Source organism: Mercenaria mercenaria, chromosome 8 (assembly GCF_021730395.1).
Source record: "Mercenaria mercenaria strain notata chromosome 8, MADL_Memer_1, whole genome shotgun sequence".
NCBI classification, from domain to species: Eukaryota; Metazoa; Mollusca; class Bivalvia; order Venerida; family Veneridae; genus Mercenaria; species Mercenaria mercenaria.
Genome location: NC_069368.1, coordinates 42,197,013 through 42,217,709, shown reverse-complemented (window position 1 = coordinate 42,217,709; position 20,697 = coordinate 42,197,013). Strand labels below are relative to the sequence as shown.

Genomic DNA, 20,697 nt, shown 5'->3' with positions numbered 1-20,697 from the left:
ACACTTAAATACCCTTATATCACAGCTTAATATCTTATATGCCTACACCTTTGAGAACTGTTGAGAATGTTTTTCATCCATTATACATATTTAAGTGTTGCATTTACATTTAGACTTTATCAAACGTTTGAAGTAAGACGACCTCTTATTTGCAGAGATAATTAGATTTTCCCAAGTGTAAAATTGATAAAGAATCCAATTATTTCTTTCATGATTTGGACCACGTATTCTTAAAATGCAACCAAAGACTTTATTCGCAAAGTAACGTATTGGTCAGAGTTAGGAGACATTTACATATTATCCGATAACTGCATTTCGAAATATACTTGTACGAGATTCCAATTTCAGACATGATTGCTGGCAGGAAAAAATATATAAGATGCAACTTAGGTAGAGTACTATCTCCCAGCAAGACCTAAAAAAATGTTTGTTTCCGGTAACATGCTAAACAATTAGGTTAGGTAGGCAGGTAAGTTATTTTTTGGAATTATTTTAAAATAAGATTATTTAGTGGGACTTTTCGGAAATTATTTTTGTGTCAAAAAATGAATATAACTGAAGGGGTTATGCCTTTAGAGCATCAGTAAGTTGATTTCTAACATTTCTGACCATGTTTAAAGCATAAAAAGTGCAGTTTTGCAATTTTTTGTTAAAAATATTCTCCAAGACCATAAAACATTTAGGGTTCGAACCAAATACTTAGGGTAGGATACCGGAAACAAACATTTTAGAAAATAATGGTTCTATACAGAATACGGTAGTATAATTATTGAAACTTATCTTAGTCATTTTCGGCAAACAAGAAAAAATATATCACTGATATAAGAAATAATTGGGAAGCATTCTGCTCTAGAGTTACTGTTTTGCGGACTAGGCAGAGCCTTATTATCAGAGTCTGATATTCCCATCACACCAGAAGCCAGTGAATAATTCTTAGAGTCTTGAATGTTGAGTGATTGTAGAGGTGTCATGATAAGCTGACAGCAGATAGAATGGACTTAAATACAAAGTCTTGTATTAAATCCCCACAAAGAACATATGCCAAGTCTATGGATCGACTTTATGACCCGTGATCTATAGATATGTGCTCTCCCTAATGAGTTAACCTGACTCGTTGACGGAAACATAGACAGGAAAGATTTCACTTAATAATGATTTTTGTCCGTAAAGGAAAGTTAACCGAAACAGCGTTAAGGAAAATAAAGGCATGTTTTTGCACTTACAGGATAAAACTTTCAAAAAAAAAAAAAAAAAAAAAAAATAGATTGACATTTATTGTTTCTTTGTAAAATCCATATAATGATGCTAAAAGGTATTTAAACAACTTTTGGTCAAATACAAGTATATTTTGAGAGCATTGGTGAGAAATGGATATAAACAAAATAAGACCTTCTTATCCTTTGACGATACAACATTAGATAATTAAACATTGTGTATGAACTTATAATAGTCCTTGTTTTCTCTCACTTGTATGTTTGCGAATAATTTTCACTCTTTAACAAGCATTAGTTTCTATTGACAGCAGGTATAATTTCTAATGACAGCATGTGTAATTTCTAATGACAGCAGGTAGAATTTCTAACGACAGCAGGTAATCAGGAATAATGACATTAATACGACCACCTGCTGATATACCCAGAGTCATTGATTAGCTAATTAATAAAAGACAAAGATTCAGTGTATACATATAATATTTATTGTTGGCATATGACATTTTTACTCTACAAGTCACGTGATACACTATATAAAATTAATAGGACAACATAAGAATATAAATGTCGGGCTTATCGTTTTATTGATATTTATACGAAAAGAAAATTATTTACATTAAATAACTACCCTGAAGCTAGTTTGACTATTGTCAAAGAATTAAGCGAAACCCAGAAGTAGGAGAAATTAGCTTGTTATATATACAACAATTTATTTAAACATACTAATGAAATACTGGAAAATATTGATAAAATATAATTCATATTTTCACTGTATTTATTTTTCACTGCAGTGGAACATATTTTTCTATATTTTCACTGCAGTGAAACATATTTTCTATATTTTCACTGGTATTCCGGGACTACTTTGGTATTTTCTTGGGCAATTACTTTGGTAGATCTATCATTCGAAGGGGAAAACTTGTATATGGATAGTGAAGAAAACTATTTCAAGTCAAAATATAAAATTTACAATGATCGCAGTCCGCCTATGGTACATTCTAACCTATATTTGTTTGAGTACACGACATTACTCGGGAGAACGTTTGAGAAACGCCAGAAAAGAAAACCTCAGCAATATGTCAAAATTATCGGGAACTGCGTGTTGTATGCAACTCGTACAATTTCACTTTCATATTTAATGTCTTTGCGGATGCTGTAAAAGTAAAGTATTTTGTTAATTTCTAAAATAAGACTTAATTTCAGCTGTACGGAAAATTCATCGTTGATGTTGTCGCTCGTTCTAAATGTAAACATTTTAAATCATTTGTGTATATAATAAACGCCACTCGTGAAACATTTTATTTTCATACCACTCAATGAAAATAAAAACCATATTCATGCAAAAAACTTGAATCTCCTCTATATATTGAGTAATCTAAGCGACCCAAACATATGTGACATCCCACTTAGGTTGAATATATATAGTAGCTATGAACTTTTCTTATTCTTTTCCTTGATATTATTCATAAATTTTAGTCTACAGTGGTTCACTCATTGGCATACTGCATTTGACAGGCGTTTAAATAGACTCTGTCAGACTGTTAGATGTGTCATTCGACGACGTGCGGAGAATATACATTAGCGTACGAAAAAATACAATTGTTTAGAAACATAAATTTGGGGAAGTGTGTGTTTTGAATGCCCAGTATCGTTCTGGGCTTGAATGTTCAATATCGCTCTGGGTTTAAGTGTCCAATGTCGTTCTGGGTTAGAATGTCAATTGTCGTTTTTGTTGCTTATATCCAATTTCGAATGTTTTATTTCTCGCCAACTTCAGGCTTTGAATGTCCAATGTCGTTCTCTATTCCATTCTAATGTCCAATGTCGAACTTCTCGTCAATTTCACACACTTAATTTGGGGTGCCATTTCTATTTAATTATTCGTTGTCACATTGATTCTGCATACTTAATCTTATTTCACATTGTTTCATCCATTTGTCTTATACCCTTCCTGTATTTTCAAACTTGTCTTATCATTAACTGATTTACCATGGACAAAATGACTTGATGAGATGAATCTGTCACGCAGACGTACCGATGACTTTCTTAATAAAAGGAAGGGATTTAGGGAAGGACAACTTTTTGTATCATTATTTTTGAGTAATGACACGTCTAAAAACGATTTATTCATATTTTCTGTAATTCCATTAAGTGTTGAATATCTATTGCACACATTGTGTTCTTATTGTGTCGACGTGACTGAAATGTTTGAAGTCGACGTCACTCCAAGATAATTACTTGGAGATTTTATAAATAACAGAATACATTCGTATCATCTTACAAGGAGAATGAACTCAGTTTTTGTATCGCAAAACATCTTCGAATCTAGTATTTCAAAACTGTAAGAAAGGCCGTGTTCTCGATTTAGATTTCAGCATGTATTCAAATAATGCTTATTTATCTTCTAAATACTAAAATAGCATTTCTGACTTCATTCTCCACATCTTATTACTACGTACAAATCTATTTTCAGATGTAGATTTTGTAAGAGGTCAGCACGGTGTGTTTACTCTACTTCGTTTCAGTATGTATTTGCATGCTCGTATCGCATGCTATATCAAAATGGCGGCGTCTGAATTTTATGTCTCGAAAAGAGAAATTGAAAAAAGCGAACATGACTAAATTTGGAGGGTTGTATCTAATGAATCGTAATTTATTTTCTTATATAAAAGTAAACATTCTTTTTTTCTATAGTAGTGACATAGTTCTTCATGGGGATATAAGTCTCTGAAAATCAGATTTAGTGCAAAGTATCAAAATAAAGTTAGCAAATCAGTGGACTTTATATGAAATAAAGAACTGCTTGAGTTTGTGGTGTTCACCCTCATTCAAATTTATCAATTTTTTACACTTTTATAAACACGTCGATATTGTATCAAAGTGAATAAAATGTCTCAACTGCTAATGATATTTTAATATCAACAGTTTGTTGTAGGTTTCAAACGAGTTGTTTGATGCGGGGGGGGGGGGGGGGGAACTTAGATTTGCCATTTTCCGTCTGTCCGTCAGAATTTGTGTTAAGCATATCTCAATCAGACTCGCAGGATTGTTATTCAGCCTGAGAAGTTGTGCGTGCACCTGACCTGAGATCTCACTCAGCCAGGCCAGAGTTATGGCTCCTAACTTAATAAAAAAATAGATTTATTTCTGCATAAAATGTATAAAACATGGCATCACAATACATTATCCATGAAAACAGAAACAAACATGTGATAATGATCCATGTCAACTACATTATATACAAAGGATAACACAAAAAAAGAGACATGGAATCTCTTATTTCCATTGTGGTCCTTTAAATGCAAAACAGTTTGACATAGGAAGACAATTTGAAAAAATACCACAGCAATTGGAAAAATTGGTGCATTATTAAATGTTAGACATGGACTTTTTCATGTATCACAGATTTTAGATAATCACTACAATATTAAAATGATAAATCTATCTATAAATTAAAAACATGACTAGAAAATGAAACCTAGTTCTTTAAACAGGACTAAAAATTAACTAAAAATACCACAGCAATTAGAAACAGTATGGTGCCAAATTAAATACTAGACATGGACTTTTCATGCATCACAGATTTTAAGATAATCACTACATATTAAAATGATAAATCCATCTTTACTTAAAAACATGACAAGAAATGAACAAGCTATGACTTTTGATATAGACTATAATTGGCGAAATCCAAAAATCAATAATAAAAAAAACTGTCAATACAAGAGTTGTCCTTTTTGTTAGGATACTTTAGAAGGTCATTTTCTCAATATCAAATATTTGTATGTTTACATGGATAGGAGGAAAAGCATAAACATATTTAGTACATTGGAGCACTTAGCTATCACAACACACCAAAATAAGCTGTACAGACGAATTTGAATTTTCTAGGCACCACCTCTACTTAATGTCCTTTTTTTAAAAGAGTATTTATTGTTCTATAACGTTGCAGCTACTTCAACTTTTTCTTCAGCTTTTTTCTATGTACAATTTCATTTCTTATTTATCTGGTTTTGTCTGTTTGTGGTGTCACTCCCTTTTTGTGCCAAGTATCATAATAACTATTACCATGGCAACAATGCATGTAAATAAAACAGATGTTTATCTTGAAGCAGAAATATTTCAATTTGCCACAATGTTGCTGAAATGGAAAAAGGTTGCTTCTGAATGTAACATGGGAGATTAGCCAGTATTTCAAATTCTCTTATTTACAGGAAATAGAATAAATTCTCATTAAAGTTTAACATAATGACACAAATAAGTATTAGCACACTGCACTGATTTTTTTTTGTTTTTGTTGCGCTTAACGTCACATCGATACAATAATAAGTCATATGGGTGTGCATCTGAGTAGAACTACCCAGCTGGATGGCTTCCTCACATGAAGAATTCAACGCCTCCAGTGAGGCTCGAACCCACTGCATTGAAGATGATGAATTAATTAATTTAAATACATGACTGAATATATTTTCGTCTTAAATAAAAAAAATGATGACAAAAGGGTATAGGTTATACTGTGCTTTCATAGAGTTCAAATTTATTAGATAATATCTGTTCTATGTATAATGAAATTTAAAAAATCACCGTTCTACTACAATAATTGATCTAGACAGAATAAAACTAGGCAATGCTGCCACAAAAATTGTGTGTGTTATCCTGAATTTAATATTATACAGTCTGAATGCGATGAATTATTTAATAGCTGCTCTCGGTTTTTGTCACCGTTTCTTAAATCAATGAAAAGTTTCTGTAAATAGGTCATTAACTGACATGAAGAAATATGATTTCGAAGATCATCAATCTAAAAGGTCAACAGACACAGCTCTTGTATTACTGCGTGTCATTACTTCATGCTATCTAATGTAAATTCTGTATCAGTGTTTTGCAGTTTTCATTCCGCGTGATTCATCTTGCAAACATTAAATATTCATGTTAGACGTAAACATATTCTACATTAACAAATATAAAGTTTAGTCACATGGCAAAAATGCAAGGGGCAAATATATAGGAATGACTAGATTCAATGAAGAGGTAAAGTCCTTTGTTTGTTTTGACCTTTTACTGAAAACAGCATCATTTAATGTGTTTCAATATAACATGTTGTCTCTTACTCTAAAACGTCAGTTTTACAATTATACTTATTTCAAAATGTTTATAATAGTGTTCTATAGCTGTGTTTTTGCAAAAAAAATATGAAACTTTATGCATAACATGATGCGCTATAATTGCATGTTATTCTGTAAATAACTAGAAAACATGTAAAAACTACGCATTAAACTAGGCAGTGAATCGATTATTAGGTACAGCTCTCTGAATGTACGAGTTCCTTTTTGCTTCTTTCAGTGTCTTTTTCCAAAACATAGAATTATTACGCCGCCTGTTTTTATCTAGCATGCTATAAGAGTATGCAAATTTCGATAGCAAGGTAAAAAAGTATGATGCTGTTGAGAAAGGGAATAAGGAAAGGAAAGAAGATAAGGACATGCATTTCATTTTCATACGAAAGTGAAAGTTAAGATGTCACCTTAATAATTAAAATTCGACTTGGCATATTTTTTTTGCAGTGCGAAGTGATAGATGTTTTTACTCCTCTTTATGTAAAAGCAGAAAAAAAAATGAAAAAAAAAAATGATCATAAATCTGAAGCAAAAGGACATCTCCCGCATTGACAGTTTTTCACTGATTTTGGAATTTCACCTATTAGTGTCAACAGACTCCACAGGTAATTAAATACAATAGAGTATAACGTAAGTTTTAGTCCGGTTTCAACACTTTGAAAGGACCTTTACTGAACATTCTTTTGTCTTTTATAAATACAAAAAAAAAAAAAATCAAGACTAGCCTAAAACATGTAAAAAATTTATGATTGAAAGATAATCACATGTTTTTTAATTGTAAGCATACAAAAACCATATAAAAATAACCTGAAAAAAGTTATTTATTTTCTTTTGAAATTTAAACAAACCCTTACAACATTTTACCATCAATATTTTCCACTCATGAATGCACTCAATGCCGTTGCTAATGGTTATAATGGATTGTCAATGCTAAATAAGAGGCCCCAACAGAAATTATTTTTCAAATTTTTTGCATCAAGACATAAGACATCACACAATTTGTTTCACGAAGTAGACCTGTAATGAAAATCGGCAAATACGTATTCCCCGTATGCTTTTTTTGGCATTTTCGGGTTTTTATACCCCCCAGGCATATAGCGATTGAACTATCTGTCCGTTTGTCCGTCCGTTCGCCCGTTCGTCCGTACGAATGAGCCAGATTTTGCCGTTTCGCATACAGTCAAATTAATGACACCGATTTAGTTCATACTCACACAATAATCTTTGTGGCAAGACCTAAAAACTGACTTATATTTATATAAGTCAGTTTGTAGGTCTTGCCACAAGGACTTGACCTTGACCTTCATGTGATCTTCGCCTTTAAAATTAAAACCTTAAAAAACATATTTCGTCATATACCTGGGAGCATGGTTTTGCGTTTTATGTATCAAAACAAATACTTACGGAGTGCTTTTTATAGAACGCCAGCATTGCATGGTGAATGCGTTACTCAACATATTTTCGAACGATGTAATAAATAAGTACCAATTTCGTACTTTTTATACAAAATCATTTCTAGTACAACATTAAATGCTGTACTAAATAAACACTACAATTCTATTTTCTATTCTATTTTCCATACTGAAGGAAATGATATGTTATAACTTCTTTACTCAAGGGGAACAACCTATTTAAACAGTGTAAATTGATGAGTGAACACCGTCTGTCAATCTTATGTTAATTCAATCTATGTTGCCTGCAATAAAGGATTACACAGTCATCTTAAATAAATTGTTTTCTTTGATTTCTAATACTTCAGTTCATTCGACCCCTACTTTGATGCAGTTGTGTAGGCAACGGATGTATTTTTCAATTACTATTGCGTTATCAACATACTTCAATATGTGAAGTTATATGGGTTTTAACATCGTTTCTTGAATTATGTATTTATTGGCAAAATTCACTATAGAAAATGTTAAGATTTCTCAAGGACATTTTTAAAATTTCTTTTAACATTTGTTTCTTTTTCAAATCACTATCCACTTACCAATTAGAGTCTTTGCTAACATCAGTCTGTAGTAATTAAGCATTCCCTTTCCATGTCTATATGTAAAAAGTGAATAATTTGCAGGAGATGAAAAGTACCTAGTCATCTGAGCCTACAATATCGTTTCATCACAGTGATCTTTATTTTTCTCATATATTATATGCATATATTAAATACATTAAAGACATGAACGAAAAACAAAACAATTGCTATTAAGCGGAAATCTTTCATTTGTAAGCGTGAATAGCAATAAAATCAAAGCCATCTTCCAACAAAGTAACCTCGTTAATTTGAAAGCTATAGCAATGTATGTAAGTGTGAAAATATACAGAAAACGTGAAAATATACAGAAAACTGCATAGAGAAAGTTAAAGCGATAAACTACGAGATATGCAAGACAGAAACGAGCAATAAAGAACATAAAGGAAAACTGTTTTTACATTTTTTAGTTTCGTAACATGGCAAAGCTGCCAATGGCAAAAGATAAAATCAGATAAATTTAAACGGTCACAGGTGGTGGCATACAAATAACAATTATAGATGATGAAAGACTCCATTTTAGTCACAACTCATTCATATTTATGTCACCACATATTTAAGCCAAAACGCACCTTATACGTAGATATTTCGTACTTTATATAAGCAGTTTGAATTATCATCTTGAAATCATACATATAGTGTTTCAAAGGTGTAATTTTTCTTTTCAATTTTGTAGTTTGACAGTCCAAAACTAGATTGGACTCGCATTTAAGTTTTCTTTCGAGCAATTTCAGGTATTATTTAAGTTTTTTTTCTGGAAAGAAATAATATATTTCTTTTCTTTCTTATATCATAGTCCGTCTAAACTCACAGAAATATGTCGCACTGATTGAATAATATTTTTGTTACGTAAAAGTGCTTGTAAAATGATATTTATGTAATTATCTGCTTCTGATCAGTTTCTACATAAACTTTGCCAAGCATGAAATACGTTTAACAAAAAGAATGTATGGAAGGTTTTTGGTATTTCCATAAAATTGTCTTCGGAACCTTTCCTGAAAAGAATTTTATATTTCATTAATCAAGCCAATCACTGTAGCTGATACTCAACCTTTTTTTTCCAGACAAAGTTACTGGAAACAGCATTATCAGTCCAAGACAATTTGTAAATGCTGTTATACAACACAAAAAAATAGTTCTGATGAAGCATAGAACGTTACCAAGCAAAACAAAATAGCTGACACGGTTGTTTGAGAGAAATCATCACATCCTGTACTAACTATAAGTTTATAATGCTATAATTATGGAAGCGTATACAGAGATAAAGAAATGTATCGGATACACTTACTGTATGTAAACACAAACAAACACTTTGATTTTAGCATCAGAGCATTGTTATCAATGTAGATCTGCAGCAACGGTGTGCTCTGCATTTTCCTCAACGACGAAGTTTATTTTACTTTAATTCTTAGACAATTACTTTAATTATTCTTACGCCAAAAGAAGCCAGAAAAAAAACACTTAGAGTTCTTGATTCGTCTCTTATCAACCTAAGTTTTTGTGTCACAATAGTCAAAGAATTTAAAAGACAGAGGAAAATCACGAAATATATATTGTCATATATTTTTCGAAAGCAGATATATTTTTGGATGTTTTTATATTACTTGGAAATAGAATTGTACACTCGAGTGTCTCGAATCGTTTTCGTAAGTAATGTACATTTCCGATCGCTATAAATAAATCAACACAGATTCCATCAGTTTGATCTTAATGAAATATATTGGTAAGTACGGGCGTTAAATATTTGTTGCTATAGAATTTGCAAATGCTTTTCCATTCTAGAAGTTCGAAAAATGAGTTCAGATTAGAAACGTAATACAAGGGGTTACAAACTATTGAAAATAATTTCATTTAGAATGTACTGCCTTGTCTTGCTCTCTCTGTCTCATTTTCATATAATATATGAATACATAGTGAACGTTATCGTTCTTAGGTTCCTCCAAATGCATTACACTTGAAAACTAAGGTATTTATACGGAGTAGAAGTAACAAGAACAATAATTCTCAACAGTTTAAGGCTAGAGAAATGGATTTGATTTTTTTTAATTTTCAGAATAACATAAAGACAGTAAAAGGTAGCTTTCATAATAGACCTATGAAATTTCAAAGGTAATACCAGAGAATATTATACAAACTGGCCACATTCTATAAATGCGTATTGTACTATCATCAGAAAAGTTTTGAATTGACCATAGTGGTAACCCTTCCTGAGCAGCCACCATTGAGTGGCTGCTTAAAAAAAGGGTGTTGCCCTATCGCACGAACAAACATTTGTTGAGAAAAAGTTCTCTGTAATACACAAAGCGCTCAAAGTATAATAATGGTACAAGGCAAAACTGATATTTCAAAATCAATACTATCGTTGAAAAACCTGCCAAACCTGCGGGTAAATATTTTAGTATAAATATTTGGAAAAATGTTAGGCAAAGTTGAAAAACCCCACTTAATGAGAGGCAATAAAGTAAATTGTATAACATGACCCTTAAGGAACATGTTTGTCAAATCAGTAAGTAAACATACAAAATTCAGATGTCTCAGCATATTTTTTGTAGTTTGTTCACAAAACTCCTGGTAACATGATGCAGCTAATCGAACAATAGAATGAACTTTATGTTCTGGCTATATATATATAGCTACCAAGAGCTTTGATATATCTATATTTAGATAAATCGAGAAAAAAAATAAACTTCTTACGTCATTATTCTATTTCAGCAAGCTGTTTCTGGCGATGTTCCTGGAAACATTCGAAAGTCATCAAATTAATTTTGGAAAAATATTTCTTGTTGTGCATTTTTCAGTTTTGGAAACTTCCGTGAGCGAAACTCGGATGACCGATATATGGCTTTCATATAATTGCAGACAACAAAGCATACGCAATTATTGTGCTCACTTATGGAAGTGTGGAGATGGTAGACAAAAACACTCTAAAACCCAAAGAGCCAGAGGGTGCCTCCTCTTCAAATGCGTCGTTTCTATTTGTCAACACGTTTTTTATAAATATATTAAAAAACGTGTTTGCATTTTCAAAATGTGCATTACATTTAAAGCACTCCGTCTGTTATACATTTCCAGTACAGTGATATTCTACTTCCGGTGTTATATATATTTTTGTTTGTAATGCATCCAGGCATTCCACTTCCGTTTTTTTTTAAGTTAGGTCCATGTTTCGGAGAAGAAAGTTCGTACATCACCAAATCATAGAAAGAAAGACTTTTTTACATGAGAATTAAACAACATATACTAATAAAACATTTATATTATTCTACAAAACCACTGACAATTTACTCATATATGTATTGAATCGCAAAGGAACTGCATGAATGGGCCACACTTCTGGACAGTTCAACGACTTTAAAAACTCACCATTTTTAAAAAGCTGTTATGTCTTTGTTTTGATACATTTGCAACAATGAATGTACAAGTGCTTAAAATTTACTTTTATTTCTTTACAAATGGCATTCTGTTTTAAAGGGGAACAACACTTTTAGAATATTTTAAGTATCCAATTCTACGGGACAGAACGGTAAAAATGTATTGGACAGATGAGCTGTTTATAAAGATGTTGTTTGTTTACTAAAAATGTCTGTGGTTTTGTGATATACTGCTAAACCTTAACATTTCTCACAAACCAATGTTTTGTTATGTACTAGTAAACATGACCAATAATAATTCGGTTTCAAAACTACAACCTGTTTAAAGGTCACTAACCGGATGAAAATTGAGAAATGTGTAACTTAACGCAGACTTAAATGAAATTATGAACTATATATCTAACAAAAACAATACTTAGTATAATAAATGAAAAGTTTATGATATTATTGAAAACAAATGTATAAATGATGATCTTATCATTAACAATTAAAGTTTCACAAAATACAAGTCTTACCAGATTTAAAGAGCATTTCCTTTTCTTACCAAATAAGAGTGAACACATTTCCTTAGATATATTAAATTGGTTGTTTTCTTAAATTCACATTGTCAAATTATATTCCAGATTTTGTGTGCAAACAGTCTAACATTGTAGTCAGTATTTTCACGTATCTTCTCTGGAACAAACATCAAGACAATAATTGTTCAATGTTTTTCTGTTACTCTTTGTCAGCATTGTATAAACGAGTGCTCCTTTTCAATATGTATGTCACTGAGTGTACCATCGGCCGAATAGTCAATCGAATGTACGCAAACTTCCCTAATATAATTTGATACTATGTAGATATGAACTTTAACAAAGATATCATTTTCTAGGAATCATATATCACATTAAAATAGAAATCGTGTAGGATGCCACAAGGAAAAGAGACGATCAGGAAAGCAATTGTCAACTTCTGAAACAATAACGAACATAAAAAAAGACCCATTGGACCCATTGGATGATAAATCATGTTTATTTCATATACAGAAACAAATCTGCAGTGCCTTTAATACAAATCGAACAAACACTTGCCACCTACACAAACGTCAGTATCTTGAAAAAGGCCCTGCTGTTTTCAAAGTTATAACTTTAGACTTAAAAATTGTGCGTGCGTTGAAAGCTATGCCACACTACCTGGATGTTCAGTAGGCTTGTTATTTGCGAATGTTTTTTGTACAATTAAGACAAAGGTCGGTGTCTTAAATTTAAATTGGAATGCACACTATTTGCATAATGGCACTATATTATCAGCAAAGTAAAGAGCACACACCTTGCGACCAGTGTACAGTAGAAACCAGGTCAATGAAATATACATTGAAGAGCAAAGGTAACAATTTACAACATTTATTTTCCAACTGCAATTCACCATAAACCAATCTATAGTATACAATTGATCTAACGCAGCTTTCTGCATCACGATAGCATTATACATGTTCATATTTCCATAAATATCCATTATTTTAATGTGAACAAACAAAACCTCTTTTAGATCAATTGTATCAAATGCTTTATTGTAATCGTTAATGGTTGTGCTTCATTTTCAGTTTCTTAGATTCTGTCTTATCGTTACACTTTAATTCTATTTAGATGATCAATTTTGTTTTGTCCCTCCCGGAGGCCACTTTGAGGCTCTGCTGATATTCGAAGTACTTTAAAAAGCGTGAGGTTCGAAAATAACTAGACATATTGCAGGTGTACTGTGAAGAAAACAAGAGCTACTGCAGACTTTAATACACAAAACAAACGCGCAGTGTCCCTATTCTTACAGAAAAAAACATGATACGAAGACTAATATATTGTTTTCATATGTGATGACTTTATGATTCCGGTACAACTTTAACCCTCATTGTGTTGTTTTTTTGGGGGAAAACATGTTTTAGATATCCTAAACCAGGACCCACAAATCAACAACACTACTAAAAGCATATATTGAAGGTTTTTATTTTCAAAAACATGACATTACCCATAGTTTTGTATATTACTTAAACTTCGGTAAACAGGAACACAATTTCAAGAATAACAAGCAAATTCAATGAATTGGTATCCCCCGCCGAAAGGGTTTGCGGTGAGGAATGGCAAAAAATATACCTGGCAAAAAGTTAAGGATGTTACTAAGAAGCAAGTAATTTCATTAGTCAAAATCATTTTAACAGAAAATGAATGTTTTTGTTTTTTTTTTTGTTTGGGGGGGGGGGGGGGGGGGGGGGGGGGGGTGACCGGGTGAGTGTACAAAACTTCACATGTTGATTATAAATATTGATGGAAAATTAAAAATGATGTATGATCGGGGGGTGGTGGGCATGAGTGGAGAGTGAGGTGGGGGAACGGTACAACTTTGCATGTTGATAAAATATTCATGGAAGATTTCCAAAAAAAATAATAAAAAGGAATGATTTTTTTTGGGGGGGGGGGGGGAGGTGGGAGGGGGAGGGGTGTGACCAAGGCAAGGTGGTGACCAGGTGTGGGTACACAACTTCACATGTTTATAATAAATGTTCATGGAAAAGAATGAAAGAAGTTTAATGAAATTCTACCAATTGGTTGGTTTGTTATGTACAAATATGTGGATTTTTTAACAATTAAAGGGCAATACCTCTAAGGGAAACTGAATTAAAAAAAATTCATCGTAGTATGCTGGTTCATGTTTATTTCAAGTTTTATGAAATTCTATCTGATAGTTACTGCGAAATGGCTGCAGACGGACATTTTTGGGCATTTTTCATTAAATCAAGGGCATCATCGCAGTATGTTGGTTCATATTTCTTTCAAATTTCATGAAATTCTACCTGCTAGTTACTGAGAAACGGCTGCGGACGGACATTTTTTGGCATTTTTCAGTAAATAAAGGGCAATAACTCTAAGGAAAATTGATCAATCCAAAAAAGAAAACTTGACGGGCATCATCGCAGTATGTTGATTCATGGTTATTTCAAGTTTCGCGAAATTCTACCTGCTAGTTTCTGACAAATGGCTGCGGACGGACGGACGCACGGACGCACGGACGCACGCACGCACGGACAACGCCATTTCAATACCCCCCTCCCGATTACATCGGCGGTGGATAATAATTCCACAGATAATTTTGAGAACAAAAACGTTTTTAATGTGCAGATAAGTTCGACAAGTTTTGAGGATTTACATGAATTCTGTGAGAAATTAAGTAAAAACATACCAACTGATATTTCCCAAAATCATTCCTATGATTCCTAAATAATAAACAATCGCACCAGTTCTACATTCACGGTTATGGACAAAAATTGAACCGACGCTGAGTTCAAGGGGAAGTAAACAGTTGGAGAAGATAGTAAGCATATTGTTGACTCTGTATGGGAGAGAGCAGTGCGTTTTGCTTTTTTTAACTGACACAGCAAAACATACCATATTTTAGGCTACCAAATGAGGTTATTATGGAAGAAACATGACGCAGATACCAGATGTCCATCTGTCATGATCTGAGCAGTGATACATATACGTCCCTGACAAAGCATTATAAAAATTAAAATCATGTATTAACAGTACGTTATTGCCTTGTTTTGTTTAGCATACATATTGGCTGATAGATGAAAAATGTAATATTTTTCCTCATCAGTCTATTGTGTCTAATTTACTTGAGTTGTATACATTACGGCACTATATCATATATATAATTGTATTTCCTCAACGTATCAAAATAAAACTTTGAAACATTCTGACGTAAGACATTATGATAATGGTAAATGCAGATACCGTACTTCTTGTGTTTAAATGATAAGGTAATTTCTCGTTAAAGCTGACAGCACACTTCCTGCAACATATGCTCAGTACATCTGGAAACGCAACGTTATTACCCTCGATTTTTTTTATACTTTCCTTGTACATGTATATCTGAATTTTGTGTAGTAGTATTGTCAAATCGTTTAGAAACCTGACCATCATCCAAAACCAAACCCAAAAAAACAAAACAAAATCAAGTAAGTGCAATTTTCTTTGTCAAGTATCAGGTTTTAAAAAATGTTGACTGAAGACCAAGTGTTGGGTTTCTAGATGTACTCAGTATATTTCATATTAATTCTGCCACGCAGTTTTTGTATGTTAATGTATGAAGTGACTGCGACATGCTTAGAGTGGTGTGGAGTGACAATGTACATTATATGCTGTCTAAATTTCGACGTGCTGCATTGACAGTAGTCCATAAACTCGAAATAAAATGTTGAGCTCGAGGAAAGTCTAGACAGACATCAAATAGTGCTGTTTAAAAATGTAGGGTAATAATGTCTGTGCAATCAATAACTGTCATTCCCTGTGGTAATAGTAAAGATTTTAAGATTGTTAAATATAAAAAAATGCCATTTACTAACGTTATCAGTGACTCCAGGGAAAATACATATTTTTTAAGAGTTACTGATGTTAAAGCTTACATTAAGCTAGCACTCCATTATTAAACGCTAGCTGGTTTCATATCTTAATGTAAACTTTAAAGAAGTGATCTAAATTGATAATACAATTCATAAAAAGTAACAAATGAAAATTTTCAGCTTGTCCTTTTATCATACCAAATATTTTAGATAACAATAATCTTACTTCATGAAATAAGGAACATTACTTCCTTAGTTAACATTACAGAAAGCACTAGCTGATTAAATTCCTAGTAATTGTATTCAAAATGCGGTAACTTTTTCTAATAAATCAAAGTGCCAACAAACAAAAGTGACGTGTCAACACGGTGGCCAGATCAATGTTGTCTGTTAACTTCTACAGAGAATGTGATAAAGAAACGAAAACAGTTGCTGTCTTACAGAATTAAATTAAACAGACATTTCCATATAATTTACCAATTCACTTTGGAAACATTTGATAAATCACTCTTAATCTTATTGTCAAGCAATGTTTAAAAAAAGCCAAATAAAAACGAGAGTTTACCGCAAACAAACAATCAGATCATCTTCTGTCTAACAATGTATTTTGTATTTTCATCATTGATAAACTATAAAAACAGCCAAATATCAACGCTTATTTTTTAAGGTGCCAACCTATCATATGTTTTGTACCACAGATCGCAAAGTTTCAAATCATTAGAGGTTTATCATTTCGTTGCATCGAAAAAATGTCCATGAATATTTTATAAGCAGCGTTCATTCGTAATGATATTCGTTTGCACAGAGAATACAATCTGTATATCTGTTAGCGAGTAAATACACCTGGGACATATAACCGATGTAACGAGACAAATGAAAGTCTGCTATGCATATGCGCATTGACTTCAGCAAATAATTTAGTACTCGTTCAGTTACACCAAAAAAAAAGGCATTAAACCTAGAATCACCATTGATTTCCTATCAAAAAAGGTGAGATATACGGCTAAAATAGAGGAAAAAGAAACTACTTGCACAATACAATCAAAAGACACCATCAAATGAAACATTCACTAGAGTTGCATGATTTGACGTGTTGTTACAAAACTTGTTTGTTCCGTATTATATAACAAATCGACGTTTCCTCGCCGACAGCTGTGCAAACGACCTTGTCTACATGCAACGAATGCATATTTGTAAAAATTGATAATCCGTAGCTGTAGAAACCTTGTGTGAATAAATACAAATTTAACAACATTTGACCGGATGAAAACTTCAGATAAACTTAAAAATGATATAAATGGAACATTGTGAAAGCGATACTGAATTAAACAAAATATAAGCATATGAGTATTAAAGACAAAAAACTAAACAGTCTACATTGGAAAATATATAATTTAGCTTTCATACCTTTATCGAAAAGCATCGAACGATAACCCACACTTTTTTCTTTAATACTTTCTACAACATTTATACTGTACTTCTCTGTTTCTGTGTTCAATGACCAAATATCCAAAATTGCGAGACGTATCTGAATTTTATCCATCTTTGTAACATATTTATAGCATTGTTATACACTCCCAACTAGCTATGTCGAGAAATCCATATACAGGCTAGTTAATGATATAAGCAGGCAAGCAAAAAATCCGTTTCTTGTCTAATGTTTCAAAGCATCGGACTATGTGGAGTTATGTATGACAGAAGATTACCAATTTAAATGTAAAAAGTAATATGACGCAAATCAGCTGATAGATTTATACGCTTGTTACATAAAATTTTGCACGCACGCACGTGCATATATATACCGAAGGATGGGAGAGGAAGTGTTTAAAATACTAAAAACAGTTTCGCGCCAACACCTCGATATGGACAATGTGAAATAATCTTATCGATGGCTGCCATACACAAGAGCTGGTTTGACTATGAAACACTTCTTCTTCATAGATGTATATCTAGAATGCTGAAATGTACATATTCCTATATTATATACAAAACAAAATATCAAAATGAGATGAGAATCTTACATCAAGGAATAACAAAATGTGTAAATCTCGGTACTAAATTAAATGTACTTGTATGGAAAGAAAACTGTTTCTCAGTACACAATGTAAATATTCCTAATTGAATTTCGTTTCCAAACAAGTTACTGTCATATAGAAAAAGGTAGATCTATAAACAAACGATTTCAAGTGTGCAAGCTATCAATCAATGGAAAATGTTTATGTCTACCATGTTTCCATTGTTCCTCAACATGTTGCAATAAGAAGCAATTCCAGCATGGTAAACATTTCCCCAATACGTAATGTCCCATTCATAAGCAATCGTATCTGTGCATGATTACATTAGATATTTAAATTATTCTATATACTGTAAGAGATTTATTCAAGGAACAAAAAAAAAGATCAAATATAAGGAGTTTGATCCCTATTAGAAAAGTAGAATGTGTTAGAACTCTTTCCCCGCACTGCCAAATATATGAAAGTGTTTGAAAGGGGGCGATTTCTTTATATTTAAAAACAATCTAGTTTTAAATTAATTAAATTTTGCATTTGATAGATATTGTCATATTTCAACATCCTGATCTTAACACAATTTCAAAATGGCTTATAGCTGTCAATTTCATTTATTTCCAATCTATCTTTGTTGCGCTTCCAAAACGGCAAGAGTGGTAGTAACAATTTTACAGACTTTAATTTCTAATAAAATATTGTAATTGTCAATGCAATTCCTTGACAAATACCATTTTTGGTGCACGATATGCTTAATACATTTTCACTCATGTTGAATTTTGTTCGGACAACCAGGATAGGAAAATCAAATTTTAAACATACCTCTCAAATCTAGTCATGTATCAACACAAATAAGTGATTAATTGTCAAAGTTTCCAATACTTGGCCAAAAATCTGATAAAGCCCCATTAAAGCTCAGAGTAATTATAACTATATCAGTTCTTCTGTATCAATATCGAACTTTCAATAAATATGTCACCGGTTTCAAAAGATGATACCTGATAGTTTATTGCAAAGACAAATTTGTACCATTAACTCTGTAATAAAGAGCAGTCTCAATACTTTACGTTCTTACCAAGTAGAAACATGAATGAATTGATTGAATGAAGTTAAAACAATTTGTAATGGTTAATGAAATACTGTACCAAATATGAAATGGAAATATATACTTTCTCTCATATATTGAGTATTTTGTTTCCGCTAGGTGATATCGGGATTCAGTTGGCGGGTTTAAGTTTCATTTCAGTCTGTTGTCCTGTAAAATTTTCTGGTTCTTTGGGATCATGGAGTACAGTCATTCGTACTGTAATAGAATTACGCTTAAGCCGGTGCTAAAATGCTTGGAACGTGTACCTCTCATGAATAGACTCAGTCAAACCAAGTCTGCTATAGTGTTGCTTGGTTGTGTTCTATGCTGACAAAGGATCTTTTTACAGATTTTATTATACCAAATTCACCGTTTTAAACTCTACAGTGGTAATTGTGCCACAGACCGTTCCAAAGCGATGCTGTGCCGTTTTAATTCTGCATGTTTGTTTGTTTTTTATATTATATTATATCATTCATTTGTATTGTACATATGCTCAGCCGCTGTTTACACATTTACACGTACCCTTTTTTCCATGTTGACTGTTGTGTGCGAAGCTGTGGTCTTCAGATATGGCTTATCATGCTGTAGTGTTGTTTATACAAAATAACCTCTTATTTTTGCTTATGCTATGCTTGACAAACAACGTTCAATATTCAACAGTAAAAGACACCTTCCTAAATCACAGTCTCCTCAAACCGCAGCCTCATGAATGCATATATTACTGACATACATATACAAATACATAAACGAAGTGAAACATTATCATAGAGAACAAGAAGGTAAATAACAACTAATTGAAGAAGGTGAAGCAATGCCTCGGATCGGTCAGTTACAAAAAAAAACAACAACAGAACTGGGGGATTTTAACCTGTTAATAGTTTACTAAATCGCATTCTTAGGCCTCACCAAATTAAAAAGTTGTTCATCGTATTTGCCACTCGTATATTTTCAGAAACACAAAAAATATTTTTGTTTTTGTTTTTGGCTTGCGCTCGCCCCATTGAAAAAAATCAATCCAAATTTTTTTGGTGCGCTACATTTTACGAACGTAAAAGTGTATAAATGCTTATAATTCTAGTCCTAGATTGTTCTCCAATGGATTTTAATCAAAATAAACACATACTACGCACACATCGTCTATAATAAATCATAACACTTATATTTAGTTGCATTAAAGTTGTTTCCCCTTGATGCAGTTACGCCATTTTCTTCAAATGTTTACCAAATTACATGCTAAAAAATCGATCTATTTCATTGAAAACTGGATGAAGAAAAGCTTACTAATTTATTTGATAACATCAATCTACATTATTTTGGTAAGGGTAAATACTTATTAATGCATGTCACTTATCTGTTTTCTGTTTTTCCTGTCCAAATGATCAGCATTTGCATACGAAAGTTGGTGGGGTAAGAAATTTACATTATGAGTTGTTTTCAGAACCGTTTCGATTTTGAAATTTTTCAATCAATTAATTGACTAATGTTAATGCACATTAATCTC

General features: G+C 32.3%; 1 protein-coding gene across 6 annotated transcripts in view; it reads right to left on the bottom strand.

The window, feature by feature from the left end:
- LOC123566512 (cAMP-dependent protein kinase type II regulatory subunit-like) overlaps positions 1-20,697 on the bottom strand; it is a 241,381-nt gene that overhangs the window by 33,687 nt on the left and 186,997 nt on the right. Inside the window, exon 1 of one of the 6 annotated variants that reach the window (XM_045360686.2) lies at positions 17,508-17,656. The exons of the other annotated variants lie outside the window; for them this stretch is intronic. The gene's annotated coding sequence lies outside the window, so the exon portion shown is untranslated. Of the gene's footprint in view, positions 1-17,507; positions 17,657-20,697 lie in introns of those variants that run through there. 6 annotated transcript variants of the gene reach the window in all.